General features: G+C 35.1%; 1 protein-coding gene across 5 annotated transcripts in view; it reads left to right on the top strand.

Moving 5' to 3' along the window:
• Window positions 1-17,103, top strand: part of LOC108711107 (synaptotagmin-1) — a 308,629-nt gene that overhangs the window by 60,509 nt on the left and 231,017 nt on the right. For 3 of the 5 annotated variants that reach the window (XM_041586373.1, XM_041586368.1, XM_041586369.1), the window contains one exon: window positions 11,131-11,188. The exons of the other annotated variants lie outside the window; for them this stretch is intronic. The gene's annotated coding sequence lies outside the window, so the exon portion shown is untranslated. The remainder of the gene's footprint in view (window positions 1-11,130; window positions 11,189-17,103) is intronic. 5 annotated transcript variants of the gene reach the window in all.

Genomic DNA, 17,103 nt, shown 5'->3' on the forward strand with positions numbered 1-17,103 from the left:
TAGGTCACAACTGCTAGATGTTTTTTACAATTTGCTACACAGATGCTGGCCTTCCCAGGAATCATGCCCCAGTTACTGTGCAGAATTAGGTGAACTGGAATAATGAAGAAAAAAATGAAAGGACTTTGTATCGTAATGTTAATTGCTCAGTGAAAAGGAAAGATTGAATTTAACATATGCATAATATTTTGCATATGCATGTTAGCTTTCTTTTCAAAGTCATTTGCAGCTTTTAACGGGATACTGATAGCATGCATCTCCATTTTGAATGATTATCTATCTTTAGATGAACCATTGCTTTATTATAACATTTGTTTAAAGCTCCTTATCAACTCTCTCTCTCTCTCCTGCAATGGTCCTAAGAGTAGGAAGACATTTTTAATACTCAGTATCGATATAAAGGGAAATAATCATATGTTACATTTTTGCAGCTGAAATTAAAAATGTTCTTTAGTAGGAACACTGAACCAGCCTGCTTTCTGACTATCTGACAATCTGTATCCTGACCTTTGCCTGCCTACGACAACTCTCCTGCTTAACCCCTTGATTGACTACCCAGTTTTGACCCTTGCCTGCCTGACGATTCTGATATCCGCCTGCCTCGACCCAGCCTGTCTGACCATCCTTCTGCCTAATCCTATTGTACTGTGATCTTCGGCCCAAAAGATGCCACCCAAGTAAGCTGAGGGCTCCTCCTGAAGCCCAAAGGTGGTCACACTACTGGTGAAGATGAGCCGAGACCAGGGTACTTGGCACTTGTTCTGGTATTGGGTGCCGGTCGTGACAGTGAACTCTGTATGCAAGCCCTCTCTCCTTCCCTATGAATTGTATGTTTCTGACTCGTCAAGAATGCTGTATACAGAGATTATTATGCACGACTTGCAAACATAGTAACATAGTAAATTTGGTTGAAAAAAGACACTCATCCATCAAGTTCCAACATTTAAGTCTATGTATAACCTGCCTAACTACTAGTTGATCCAGAGGAAGACAAAACAAACAGTTGAAACCTCTCCAATTTCAACTCCTTCCTGACAAGATGGCAATTGGACCAGTCCCTGGCTCAACTTGTACTATGAGCTTTCTTTTCTAACCCTGTATTCCATAATGTGCTAAAAAGACATCCAATGTCTTCTTAAAGCTATCTATAGCTAGTATGACTGATTCAGGAAGAGAATTCCACCTCTTCACAGCTCTCACTGTAAAAAGAAAACCCTTCTGAATATTTCGATGGAACCTCCTTTCTTCTAATCGGAATGGGTGTCCTCTCAGCTGATAAATAAAGCATCAGAGAGGTTATTGTATATATTTATATATAGTTATCATATCCCCCTTAAGTGCCTCTTCTCCAACATGAATAACCACAACTCGGCCAGTCTTTCCTCGTAGCTGAGATTTTACATCCCAGGGGCATGACTTTTATCTAAGAAATAAAAACTATTTACAGATCATCCTGACTGTAGCAAAAAATAGTGTATTTAAAGTTGGAGGAATGATTTAGCAGGTCTCCCAGACCCAAATCGATACATTTATATAATTTATTTTTCTGCCTGAAGCAGTTTACCGATGTCACGTTCTTCCTATAATGAGCTAAGTATACCATCTGGGGTGCATTTACAGTAATGCGTTTGAAGGAAACGGAGTGGAATGTTTTCTGGTTCATCAGGGCAATGTGAGGAACTGCATTCAGCGCACACAGTGCATCTATCCCATTCAGTTACAGCGTGACAGACACACAAACCAGACTGGCTCTATCTGTAGGAATTACATCAGTTTTACTCCAATCCATATGTACCATACCAGATAAAAGCTATTCTGAGAAAAATAGAAATAGAGGCTGGCCTGAAACTGAACTAAGCTTTCTTAGAACCTGAGGGTGTATTCCACCGTGTTCACATTTATTTCTAGAAAAGTTTTATGAACCAAATCTTGCACAGCCTCTAACTAGATTGAGCTCAACCAACAGTGCAGCTATGAATTGAGTCTGGCTGACTTCTCTATTGTATATACAGAAGAAAGGAACTGATTTAGCACATTTGCCTGTATCTGTTACAACTATACTGCTACCATTATTTGAAGACCTAACACTCTAAACCCGCATCTTTATGCTATTAATATAATTAAAACAGTTTTTCAGGGTTAGTCTTAGCCTCTGCCGCAATGCACTCCTCATTTCCTATCTTTGCCTTCCAGATTGCTGTTTTACAACATTTATTATAGTGTTTATTTTCATTAAATGCAGCTTCTGTCCCCACAGAGGTTTTTAAATACCTTTCTTTATTCCTATTAACTTATTTACTTTTATTTTAAGCCACATGGTGGTAATTGGTGCTTCTACATTACGTCTTAAGGGAATAAATTGAGAACAGTAATATAATTTTAAATAACAACCATTGCTGTGCTGTGTTTTTAACAGAAAACTGAATACCCTAATCTATGCTCTAAAGGGCAGACTTAAGACTGCTAAAATTTGATTTTCTGAAATTCAGGGTTTTTGTTGCCCTAGCGTATATTTGTTTGTGCACCAGACTTTAAATTAGATCACATTATGGTCATTATTGCCTAGGGGTTCAATTACTTGCACATTTGCTATATATTCTAGAAATCACTAGATCCAGTATAGCATTTTCAACTTCACCACCACACGCTGAACCCTAGCACCTGGCAAGTAGCAGGCCATTCGGCATAAAGGTTCCTTACAGCAGATTAACCTTTCCACCTTTTTAATCATTGAACCCCCTATTATTAAAACCCGCCTTTCTTCCTTGCACTCCCCCCACTGCCCGTATTAGGGACACTGCCTCCCAGGGTGCTCTGAGAGTCAGCCTGCTCCATACACACCAGTTTAGAGCGGCCATCCCCAGCATCTTCATCCAAAATTTGAATCTATTGCTTTGGACCAGCTGTGGCCCAGCACCCTCTACCCTTCCATTACCCTACTTCTCCTCTTGACTGTCACAAATCTAAAGATAAGAATATACCATGTCTGACTTCCACAAGATCATGCTAGAGATTTTCTCTAGTGACAGTGCCCATTGTGGTGAGCCTAAAGAAAACTAAAGGGGAACCCAGTGGTAGCCTTTTAATGTCATTAGTGGCAGTTATTATTAGCCACACATTGTCTGGTTAAAGGGATACTACTACTTTTATATTTTATCAGTTTACCCTGCTGTTTAACATGAATTAAGCTTGTGCTGAATATCTTGCATCAAGTGTGTATAGGAATAATATGTAAAAGGAGCACTGTATTTGAGTTTTAATGTAATGATATAGCATTTTTAATTTATGAATGTATGACTAGAGTACTTGACTTGACATTGTATTTAAGTGGGGATGATTGTCTCTTATTTCTACACTATCTATACTGAGTGGAGTAAGATTTTGAAAAAGAGCAGAAACAGATGCTTGCCTGGAATCCCTATGGTATATTGACTATACTTAAGCTGATGGAGTCATGCTATCCATAGTATACTTTACATGTTTTTCAGCGACATGTTGGTAATTTAGTATGGATTACTTGCACTTTAGATCTGTACATCTCATGCAGCTTTTGGGATTGGGACACATCTGCTGTGGGGTTGGGATGGTTTTTTTTTGTACAGTAAATCGAATCAAGTGTTTTTAAGCTCTGTATACCTTTTGGTGCTAGAGGCACAATTATTATTAAATTTTTGTGTATAAAAAAATTTGTAAAATGTACTTTTGTTAGTGACATGTTATTTAAGCTGCACAGCTATTTAGAATTCTTAAAAAATAAAATAATTCCTTTCTTGGCAAATATTGAGGCTTACGTGCAGCCCAGTGGGTTGCTAGGTCCCCAGATATGGCAGTAGCAGCTGTTACTGTTAAAAGTGCCAATATATTGCATGCAAATCATTTTGGTTACGAAGAGTTGCTTTTTTGCTGATACAATATAAAACTTCTTTTAACTGTAATTTTGGTAGTCACCTTTTAAAAGCAATAAATGACTAAGAAATATAATGATATGTTACAATTATACATTATTCTATGACTGTGTCATACAGTATATGCATATTCTTACAGAAAACTACAAGTCTTCATATAAAGTGATTAATAGCACAATTAGAATGAGGCATACAAAATCTCCGAATCTGGCTAACTAATCTGTCATATTTTCAGCATTGTAAAGTTAATCCACAAGTGTTTAGCAGTTCTGCTGACATTTTACATTTCAGGTCAACACCTACATGTCAAACGACTGCTAAAGTCTAAAATATGAAGATATGTCTAAAGATTAGAAATAAAAACTAAATTTATTTTTCAACATCAAGGGGCCGATTCATCAATAGTCGAATATCGAGGGTTAATTAACCCTCGATATTCGACTGGGAACTAAAATCGTTCGACTTCGAATATCGAAGATTTTGCGCAAATCCTGCGATCGAAGGATTTTTCGTTCGATCGAACGATTAAATCCTTCGAATCGAACAATTCGAAGGATTTGAATCCAACGATCGAAGGAAAATCCTTCGATCAAAAAATCACAGGCAAGCCTATGGGGACCTTCCCCATAGGCTAACATTGACTTCGGTAGGTTTTATCTACCGAAGTAGGTGGTCGAAGTATTTTTTAAAGAGACAGTACTTCGATTATCGAATGGTCGAATAGTCGAACGATTTTTACTTCGAATCGTTCGAATCGTTTCGAATTCGAACGAATTTAACCAATTCGATGGTCGAAGTACCCAAAAAATACTTCGAAATTCGAAGTTTTTTACATTCGAATTCTTCACTCGAATTTTGTAAATCTGCCCCCAAAGACTATACCCTGTATAAAAGAGACAGAAGCGATTTGAAATTGAACATAGTAGAGGCGCACACAGATTGTACTAACAATCTGGAAGGAATGTTGTATTTTATCAAAGGTGTCAAAACTGTGTGTTTTTTTAATATATTAAATTAAACAATGTGAATTCAATTAATTAATTCAAATGTTAAATTAATTAATTAAAATAAAATGTATTGATAAAAATAAATACAATTGTAAAATTAGTTTGACAATGTTGATAAACCAGCAATCTTGTATGGTTAAAAATCTAATCTTTCCTCTGAAGTGCCAACAATGTTTTGGCTCCTATGTTTTGGCTCCTATTTCTTCACTTTTTGCATATAAGCACCACTGCTCGCCCACTGCCATGGTAATAACTGTGTGTTTAACCCAAGGAGTGGACAGACTACATGGGGTTTAGATGCTGTTTATAGATGCCTTATGAGGAATCTCTGTGGAAAACACGATTGTATCCCCAGAATTAACACATTATTGACTTAAGTAGCTTCTTTTTGTGGCATCCAACTGTATATAATATGTAGCAAATTATTACATTTTTCCATCTGTTTCAAGAGTGCCTGGTCTAAGAAAAACAATACAATCTGTATTATGAAACATTCTGTATTTTCCATAGCTGCAAAACTATTCATTCAGTAACTATAAATATAATCTAGATTATCTTTCTTGATTTCCCTCTAATATCTTGCATGCTTTCCAAAGCTTTATGCATTTTGTTTGCATTTTTCCTTTCCCCTTCTCCACAGTTCTATTCCTTCATGTATTAATTGTCAGAAGAAAGAAAACATATTTTATTCAGCTACATTTTGACATTTTGTTAGCGAAAACAATGGTTTAGTGCAGAACAATATGAAATATTAGCTTAGGGTTTATGTTATTTTCCATTCTATCTTCTGTGACATTTAGATCAGATTGGGAAAAAGGGTATGCATTGATTTACATCTTGCAGTTCTTATCAACTTTGCTTTTGCTAAAAATGAACAAATACATTTAAGGAAGCCATATATCAGTAACCCAGTAAAGAGGAACAGTAGATAAATATACAGAACATTATGGGGCAGATTTATCAAGGGTCGAATTTCGAGGGTTAAAAAACCCTCAAATTCGACCCTCGAAGTAAGATCCTTCTAATTCGAATATCGAATTCTAAGGATTTTAGTGCAAAAGATTTGATTCAAACGATTTTAAGCGATTGATCAAATGATTTTTATTCATCTACAATGTCCCCATAGGCTAACATTCAATTCGGTAGCTTTTATTTGGCAAAGTATTGAGTTGAAGGTTTTTTTAAAGAGACAGTACTTCGATTATCGAATGGTCGAACGATTTTTACTTTGAATCGTTCGAATCATTTTGATTTGATCGAATTCGATTGAATTTGACCAATTCGATGGTCAAAGTACCCAAAAAATTATTTTGAAATTCAAATATTTTTGGATTCGAACTAATGACTCGAGCTTAGTAGATCTGCCCATATATATACATATACATATAAATATATATAAATATATATATATATATATATATATATATATATATATATATATATATATATATATACCGTACTTGCAGGTCTTATGATGCAATAAAAAACTTTTATTGGGTGGCACAAAAAAACACTGGCCTTTTTGCATCATAAGACCTGCGAATGCAGCTTCTTCTTACCTCTGCCATCTACTTCCATTCTATTTCCATCTTTGTTTCAAAACAAAATACAAATGGAAGTTAAGAAAGAAAGAAAGGATGCTGGCACCCTACTGCAGTAGGGTGCTTGTAATCACAACATTTTATGTATCTCTAAGATGGAGTTGGAGGTTGAAAAAGCATCAAAAGGTTCCAGTTTAAACTCTCAAGAAACAGCCACAGTTAGGGGCTCGTTTATTAAACCTCGATTTTTCGAGGTTTTTAGGGTGAAAAAAACTACAATATTTAGAGCTTTATCATACTCCAAAGCTGCTCAAAATCTGAAAATACGCCATCTCAAACCTGTCATGTGTAAGTCAATGGCAGATGTCCCTGAAGTTGTTTCTTAACATGGTGATCTGCGCTGGATAATCCAAAAATCAGGGTTTTTGTCGGTTATCCAAAAATGTTGAGTTTTTCGATGTCTATCATAGACAACTCTCAATTTTGTTGCGACATTTTGTCCCTATGATTTCTTTGAGAAAATTTTTTGATAAATGAGCTAAAATTGTGGTCGTGGAAGGGAATTTGGTCGGATTTGTTTTCATAAAATAAATAGATGAACTCACGTTTTAGTAAATTCTGTATGCCCCTTAATGGGTATCAGGAAGCCTTCTCAAACATCACCAGAACTACAAAAGCATCCGACAACTGAGTCTGGCCTCACTGTTAGAGAAAGTCATCCTGTTTCTGTTACTTTAGGTCTGACTTCATAAAGAAAAAAATAAGTTATATCCCCAAAAATGGAATTAGCTGGTAAGTCAAAAGTGGTTGACAAAGATTCTATGAAAACAGCCATTAATGACGCCTTAAGACAACCCAACAGTACTAAAAAGTGAACTCAGTTAGTTGCCTTTATGTGTAGATTTACTGGTATGAACTGTTCTTAAGTTTAAAAGTAAGTGAATTTTTATACATGAAAAGAGTTCTTTATTCTAAGACCTTATATTCTATAAAGGCTGTCCTATACTAAATAAACCCTAATTTTATTATTTTTCTAATATAATAGTATAGAACTACAGTATCTAAAATGATCTAGGAGAAGATATGTCTTGTTTAAAATGTGTATATGCTTTGGTGCAGGAAAGCACACGGGCAGATGCCATAGCATATTTTTTTTAAACGCAAACATGCTCATGATGATCTATAGATAATGAGCCGTGACAAGTCTGGAATTGATGAACCACACGTTTTTCATAATAGAAAACAAAAATTCCAAGTTCTATCTTAAAAAATAAAGCAAGATACCTTGCTTTATTCAAGCTATAGATCTAAAGGGTGCAAAGTGTTTTAGTTTGTTTAACCAAGGCTGTCAGCCTCTGTTCAAACAAGTACAAAGTTAAACAAAAACATTTTTTTCCCATCTAAAAATAATTTTTTCTCTCCATGTACATACACTTTTTCTCTACAAGTACTTCATGTCTAACATAAGCTTCTTAAGCAACTTTTGTGGCAGTATACTAAGGGGGTTATATATCAAAGGCCGAATTTTAGAGTTATGTGAGCTTTTTTAGACTTCAAATGGTTTCTAATTTAAGAAAAAACATGAATGGAAAAAACTCAAATCAGCGATTGAGTTTTTGAGCAAATCCCTCCAAAAAAAAAAAAAACTTGAACACCATGAAGTCTATTAATATCTTTAAATGATTCAAGGGACTTCTGCCATTGACTTTTACATGACCTTGACAGGTTTTAGTTGGTGTATTTTTGGATTTGAGATATTTTTATGTCTTTTTTTAACCCGAAAAATCTATATTTGACTCAAATTCCATTGAAAACTCAAGTTTTTCATGGAAAACACAACTCAACCCTTAATATATCTGCCCCTTAAAGTATTTACAGATTTATAAGCATAATGCAAATACAGTTTCCAGTAAGAGACATCTACTGCAGCTTTTTTCAAAGCTGTAAAAGTATTATACAATGATCTACCAGTACAGTACTTTAAATTCTGCACCAGAGCTCAGGATATGTAATAAACTTGATTACGGAAAAATGTATTCTTGTTCCTCCCAAACATAACACATTTAAGCAGTGCTTGGTTAATAAAGTATATTGCATTGCGAAATGCAAATTGTTTTTTTATTTATGCAAATATTATTCTGCTGACAGCTTTTATTAGATTTCCCCAATTGTATATTGACATCTAATATTAATAACTGTAGGCCAGAGGAAGACATTCTCTAACTAGAGACAGGCAAAAAGTAGGGTAAGTGAGAGAGCAAAAAAAGATGGGTGAAGATGTAACAAAAGACAGAGAAGTGAGAGAATGCTAAAGGGAGAAGAGAAGGTTACATATAACGCAAACATGCATTTCTGAGCTTATTCTATTGCATTCACACATACTAGCCATATTTGTACCACGGCAGTATCCCATTGCAGTATCCCAGTGAGTGATAAGCTATGTTTATCCAGCTGCAGAAAGAATAATGAAAGCAAACATTTAGTTGCCATGGCTTGTTGTGCTAGGTCAAACTGACCACTGTTAGTACATGTGCCACTTTTTTTTATTTATTGTGATCCATCAGTTCACAATTCACTTGTTCTTGATATATAGCCTAGCAATATGCAATATGATGCTTATTAGGGTTGAAGGATGTATGGATTGCAATGGTGCAGTGGTGCAATTTGTGACACGTGGGTTAGATAATTTATATTCACCTTTGTTACTTGTCCATTGTCCTAATTACCCTGACAAATTTGTGTGAACGTCTTTCACGAGTGGTTCCCTCCTCCATTCCTTATGTTAAATTACAAAGCTAGCAATGTGATTGCACATCCTTATACAGTATATACCGTAGTTTGCCTGACAGATCTTATCACTATGAAAAGTCCAGACTTCTCTTATTTTTATTTAATTATCTGCCACTTTCTAACTGCATTCTGGCAGCTATATATATAATTTTCTTCAGATCCTCTTTTCAGTGGTAATATTGGCAATAATTGCTTATGTTATAGAGTGTGTCCATCTGATTCCAAAATGTAATAAGAAAAATAAAACAAAATGAAACAAACCATCTGCATTAGACAGGAAGTGGCCTTATTTCCAAATCATCTGTAGACTGCAATGCATAATTATCATCATCATCATCATCATTTATTTATATAGCTAGTAAGGACGGAATAAAATAAAGATAATGTTAAAATCAAGATGCTGTGAGTGAGATTAGGGAATGTGTGATGGCAAAAGCAATGCAAAGAGAGAGGAACTGAAAGATGATAATGAAGATTGTTTGAAAAATTTGAAAAGATGGGTGGAGTGAGTTACAGGAATACGTTATCTGTGCCTTTATAAAGATCCATTCATTTTAATGAGGCTCTGGAACGTAGTAAATAAAAACCAAACCAGCTTTTTTGATGAATTGAACTTTGTGGCATCTACAACAATATTTACAGTGTATATAAACATATATCTACATGTATTTAAATGATAAAGTGTGTGCAAAAATAATGCAAACAATGGTGAATTGTTAGATCTCATTATTACGATTTACACACTACTATGTTTAGACTTGTGCTCAGCAATGTTGTCAAACCAACAGGAGAACATACCAAAATTTGGACTGATTGTGCGAGTGGTATAGACTAGAGCTTTTCAAACTTTTCTCACCTATTCTATTGGCAACATTTTATTAGGTTAATTGTGAAAAATTCCAAGATGGGAAATTGTATTACTATTGTTTTGTGGATCAATAAAGCATGTATTAACTGTTAATACAGTGTATGTGATCTCTAACCCTAAGGAAGTAGGCACGTGTGGTATTTTCTCACTTTAGTGCTTTTATGCTGAGAACCACCAGCACTGACAATTTTGAGTGGTCCACATGTCAGTCAATGAGTGCTGGCAATGGCACTACTCCCCAACCAAGAGCAGAAATGACCTAAGTGGCTAACTCAACAATAGTATTAATGCTTAAAATGGGTCAAGCTTGGACGTTGAATCTGATATTCATGGGAGTAACATATTACATTTTGCATCTTAGATACATGAAATGACTTAAACCAAAATCACCACAAGCACGCAGGTGTGCTCAGACTTTTTTTGTTGTATGCGTGTGATTTTTCCACTTTAAAAACAAAGTACCTTGACTAATCCCTTCTGATCCATGTTAGATAGATCATAGTTTGTAAGGAATCTGTAAGTAGTTGTGTATCTAATGCTTTGGAAAGCTGTCTGCAAATAGCTTTGTCTGTTTCAGAATCACAAGATGGTCAGATTAGGCTCATTCACACTTTAGAACCAATTTGTTCTGCACAGTCTAATGGGAAAACTTATCGTATCATTTTGAGCTGTTCCAAAATAGAGCACTCATGATTTTCTGCATTATTCTCTTGGGCAACTGTTAGATTTTATTTCAACCATGTAATTTATATCCGGGAATGTCTCCAAATAAAGCTGAGATGATAATGAGAACCTGTTAGTAATTTTAAATATTGCATTAATAGCTGATTACAATGCACAATCTTGCATTTTAAAGAAAGTCAGTGGTGTCTTTAAACCCATGGTTCTAAATGATATTCCAAGTTTATTTGTTGTATACTATGTATTTTTTTTAAAAAAAAAATGAAACAGGTCTAGTCCTAAATAATTAATAAATTATGCCAATTGAAACAATTCACATTTTCACATTCTGCTTTTAGGATTAGAATAAGAAGTATTCATTATAACCGACTACATATTTCAACCAAAGTATTTCTGGTAAGTTAAGACACTTTATTATCAGTAACAACATCTGAATTATTTGTTCTACAAATCTCAACGTGTGATATTGAAGTTATTTTTTCTTAAAAATTAGTCTTTCTGATATTATATTTTTTGTTAACAATGGCTAACTTGCCATTTAAGCCTAAAGTTTAATTTATTCCCATAAGGCCATCACCATCACACTGTTTCTTCTACATATATTTTATAGTTTGAGGCTACAAACGCTAGTTTTGAAGGGCACAAATCTGTGAATAATAACTTCAAAGCCATGAAGAAAGTTGTTAGTGTTGCACAAAAAGAAACCTTCAGTTGCTTCCTCAGTGATGATTTGCATTTCCAAAGCAAATAAATTATTCACATTAAAGTATTATTGTATATGTAACTGTTATTAATACTGCACAAAGTTTTTTACATTTTTCTTTAATTTGCAATTGCTGAGCTATATACTTTTGCTGGTTAAGCATTTTTATTTTTACACACAAAGTACTATTTTCCATTTATACTTCAGTTGTTTTATAAAGCTACTCCCAGACTAGCAAAGAATAAGTATGTTGGACACACGTTCTACTGAAATCATTACAGCAGGCAAGCAAAATTTTCACTGTGACAGCTCATAGGCTCTCACCATATTGGGGTTGCTTTCACTCATTTTGCTGATAAAATCCAGCGGCCAGCACGTAGATCAAGTATTTCATCATAGAAACACTTTTGTGCATTGTTTCTTACATGCTGCAGCTTTCATATATTGGATGAATATGACAACTTTGTTGTTGCTAGTGTCTTATCTCTCCAAATGTTAGGATAACTTCCTTAACTCAAATTTTCTAGCATTATTATTATCACACAAAGCTGAACAATATGTGCAGTCCTCCAATCAAAATTATTGTTACCTTAAGGAAATTTGCTTGTGTCATAACTTTATTACAATAAGGGGTATATTTTATGTATATGTTGTGTGGTGTATTTAAGAATGTTATGTGATTTACATATTAGCTAGCATCGGGACACAACAGAGACAAACTTCAAACACATCCTATTTAGTGTACAGTTGATATGTCCCCTCCCCTTTGACCAAGAACAGCTGAGAATCCAGTCCTTTTCAAACAATATTTAGCCATGCATCAATTACGAGGGATTATACATTTCTATGAAGCTTTATCCTTTTAGTTTATTAAATCTCTTTTTTTGCCTTTGGTTTGCTCACCGTTCAGATATGGTGGTTCCGGTGCAATGTGCCCCGAACCCTGCTCCTGTTAGTGTCCCAAAAAGGGATTACACTCGTATCCAAAATGCCTGTACTTTCCACATAAATATTAATACGGATAAGCTTACCCTTTCGGTAGTGTGACCGGGGTGCTGCCGCCCCGAGTCCGTCGCTAAGGAGACAATCAACCATATCAAATCCAAAAGTGTGGGAGCGCACTTCCAGGGCCACAAATCGGTTGCATTAGTTTTTCAGTAAAATCACTTTTATTTGTACATCGTTAAAAAGAAGAATTACATCAGCTTATGGTCTGACGCGTTTCGTATAAACATACTTCATCGGAGACCTCAGTCCTTCCTGTCTCCAAACTGCCTTTTTCACCATCCATTGTCCTGATTCTTGAATGGTTTGTCTCAGGAATCCATGCCCTACTCCCCAAGACTAACTTATTGGTCACTGACCAATCAGAACCTGACAAATGGTCAGCCTTTATTTTAATACAATAGGCTAAGTTAGTCAGAGAGTTCCTGCAGTGAGGGCACAGATGCCATACCAAATGGAAGAATTAGTATCAGGGAGGCAGTGGATTTAAATCCAACATATCCATACTGTATATGTTATTGTCTTTGTAAATATGTTATACATTCTATGTAGTGTAACTTGTTTTATGTGTATTATTTCTGTAAATATGTGTCAATAGCTTTTGTAAACATATATTTTGATTAAACTAACTTATTTTGTTAAAGAACCCTTATAACCAGAAATACTTATGTACATGTGTACATGAGAATAAATATACAAATATACATAAATTTATCCTTGGTCAACAATTATGTTTACAAAGCTTGAGGCTGTGTTGTGAAAATTTGAGTTTCTGAGCTGATTTTTTGGCCAAACTCACTTTTCAGGTTTTAATATTTATTATACCTGACCCTTAAAATAGCTTGAATCCACAAATACACAATCTAAAACCTGTCTTGGTCATGTAGGAGTCAATGGCAAAAGTCCCTTGAACTATTTGAAGATGTTTTAGAGGGTTTTGCCCAAAAACTCGATCAATTTGATCGATTTAATTTTTTTTTGCCGAAACACAACTCGAACGGACTAAAGAAAGTTTTTTCCATTCAAGTTTTTTCTTAAGTAAGAAACCATTCTCATTTGAGGTATAACAAACTCTAACATTGACCTTTGATAAATATCCCCAAAATGTTCTATATCAAATTAAATATTATTTTTCATGCCTTATAAATGTATTTCTGATTTAAAAGCTTCTAGAAAACAAGCAATGTTCTGAAAATTAAATATTAGGACAAAAGAAAAGTTAACCCTTGAAACTGCACCGCCCCATCCCGATGCGGTGCAGTTTCAAGGGTTAACTTTTCTTTTGTCCTAATACTTATTTCTTTAACCCTGCACACCATCCACTGTTTTACTCAATTGATGGGTGGTGCTCCCTAACCCTATTTGTGATTATCTGAAAATTAAATATCCTCAGTATGCATACATCAAAGTAAGGAATGAAATGGAAATATACTTAACTACTTCAAAGGAGCAGAAAAACGGCATAAGAAAAATATGACGTTAGTTTGTATTTTTGAAAGAATTATAGTTATGATCAATAGATTTGTTAAAATGTTGTTTAAGGGAAGAATAAGAAAACCATATACTGTACCTGTATATCTAGTATAAGTAATTCTAAAACAACTGGACTTGCTGTATAATCATTGAAGATGTTTCACTACTTATCCAAGCAGCTTCTTCAGTTCAATTGACTGGTGTGGGAAGTCCTCGGCATATAAACTCTTCCACTAATCCAATCACAATGGCAATTGCAACTCTTCAGAGAGATGACATCTGAAATTCACAGAGGTGTAATTCTATGGGGTTACTGTGAAAGTATTACCAAGGTATCATGCAATTTCTAGAAACAGGTGTTACTTGTGGGAGTTGCATGAATGGATGTGACAAGTGTTCTGAAACCGCCGGGGTACAGAAGTTAGAACAGCATTGTATGTAGCAGACAGGTGGTGCTGAAGGGCCCTGCCTGTTCAGGGACAAAACAACTGCTCACCAAGCAAATGGCTCATCATAGGTGGGCAAACTCTACACGGCAAGACTCAGTTGTCTTCTTACACCAAAAAGACAAGGGACACTCCTTTGAAGATAATGTCCAAATCTTGTATAAAGAAGACCGCTGGTTTGAACGAGGTGTAAAAGAGGCGATTCATGTCAAGGTGGAGAAACCATCCCTAAACAGAGGCGGAGGTCTTCGACACCACCTGTCTGCTACATACAATGCTGTTCTTACATCTGTACCCCAGCAGTTTCAGAACACTTCACACATCCATTCATGTACAAGTAACACCTGTTTCTAGGAGTTGCATGATACCTTGGTAATCCTATGACAGTAAAACAAACAGGCAGGCACTCATTGGAACACACAGATGTGTAAACAAAATATTAGTTTATTCTGTGTTCATGGCATAGCCTTACACATGGCTATGGCCATAGCTATAGCCATTCCGTAAGGCTATGCCATGAACACAGAATAAACTAATATTTCATTTACACATCTATGTGGAGGATTGTTCCATTGAGTGCCTGCCTGTTTGTTTTACGGTTTGGATCCACTCCCTTGGCTGAGGGTTCGGGGCTGTGCACCTCCTCCTATACTGAGTGAGTTTACTAAACACTATTGTTCTCCTTGCTATAATCCTATGACAGTAACCCCACATAATCACACCTCTATGAGTTTCAGATGTCACCTCTCTGAAGAGTTACAATTGCCATTGTTATGGTTATAGTTTATATGCCGAGGACTTTCCTCACCAGTCAGTTGAACTGAAGAAGCTGCTCGGATGAGTTGTGAAACATCTTCAATGATTACGCAGCAAGTCCAGTTGTTTTAGAATTACTTATACTAGATATACCATGACCTTGATGAATGAAAATATTCATAGTCATATATGCCTGTAATTATTTATACTGCATTATCTATCTGTCTGTCTACCTTAACATTGCCAAACTATGGGTCAGATTCAGTTCAGTATGAAAATGGTTTATCACGTGAAAAGTCATGGAAGAAATTCAATTTGTCTTGTAATTCAATTCAGAAAAAATTGTCTCATGGTTTATCACATGAAAACTCTATTGAAATCTCTGGAAAAAACTGAATTATATAAAATATAACTTTTTCTTGCTGAATTGTATCTGGCCCTTTGTGGGATATCAGGGACATTTCTAATAAATACAAGTTGCTGGGCTGCACTGATCTTAAGAACACAATTTCCTTGGATGTTATGCTTCCCATTTTCTCACCCTAGTTTTAGGTTACAAGATCATGTAAAAAAATCAGTGTCGCCTTAAAAAGACAAGAGTCTAGATTATCATGTAAAACTGAGATGACACCTTTTAAGATTGGCAGGAACAAGACAATCCTCTGATCCTGAAAAGCAAATTGCTTGTATTTGAAGGTCAAGATTAATCAATCAAGGAAATATAATAGAGGCAATTTTCATACCAAGATACAAACAAGAGTGGTCTTAATTCGGAGAGTGTAGAAGAAAATGTTGAGGGTAAAGCTATTTAAAAGGATTAGGATACCAAGAAATAAAATATCAGATTAGTGAATAAAGAGCATGTATACGGATTCCTATGTGCTTTATGTTTAACATTGGCAGATCCTAGTTGTGCTCTGACTATTTTGAACCACAAGTCTTTCAAAGTGTTCAGATGTTCAGCAAGGCAGTTTGGGGTACACCCGTATGGCAGCGTGGTACTACTGAAACTTGGTTAAGATAGGAGCTGGGCAAGATAATGAATTTTTATAAGATGATTGGCCTTTTTTAACATAATTCTTCTTCTTGAACAGTTTAAAGTACTCAACGTAAGTATTCAACATTCATGCCATCTTTTACATTTCTATTAAAGAGTAAAATCAACAAGGTATTTGAATCAGCTGATGCTTGACAGATTTCTTTTAATAATCGTTTTTTTTTAAGTTAGGATTTGGAATGTATACCAGGTACATGCAATATGTTTAATGGTCTGCTAACGAATGCTCGCATTTCCTAAGTATAGTTAGAGCTTCATCATGTGCATATATCTTACTTCGCTTCATTTTAATTTTCTGGCAGGCTTTTCGGAAAACCAAAAATCTTGGGAATATTTTTATTGCATGGTTTAACATGATAGATTGGATTAACTTAAAATATTGCTCTAGGTAATTTCAAGCTTTGTAGTTCTACTTAAAATGCATATCTTGCTGTAATTGTTTGCTGGGCAAAACCATTTAAATATTTGACATCAAGGACGAGAAAACACACTGAAAACTGTAAAAAGCATTACCTACTTGAATACAAAATAACTTTCGTATAAACAGAAATATATCATCATTTGGTTCTAACAGTATGTTTTTTTCTTGATTTAGTTAAAATACCCATGCAGTAGGTAGATTGCAGAAGTTTTACAGGTATGGGATCTTTTATCTGGAAATCCGTTATCCAGAAAGTTTTGAATTACAGAATGGTTGTCTCCCATAGACTCCATTTTATCCAAATAATCCCAATTTTTTTCAAAATGCTTTATTTTTCTCTGTAATTATAAAACAGTACCTTGTACTTGATCCAAACTAAGATATAATTAATGCTTATTGGAAGCAAAACCAATGTTTACATGATTTTCTAGTAGACTTGAAGCGGTATGA

The sequence above is a fragment of the Xenopus laevis genome, chromosome 3L (assembly GCF_017654675.1).
Source record: "Xenopus laevis strain J_2021 chromosome 3L, Xenopus_laevis_v10.1, whole genome shotgun sequence".
NCBI classification, from domain to species: domain Eukaryota; kingdom Metazoa; phylum Chordata; class Amphibia; order Anura; family Pipidae; genus Xenopus; species Xenopus laevis.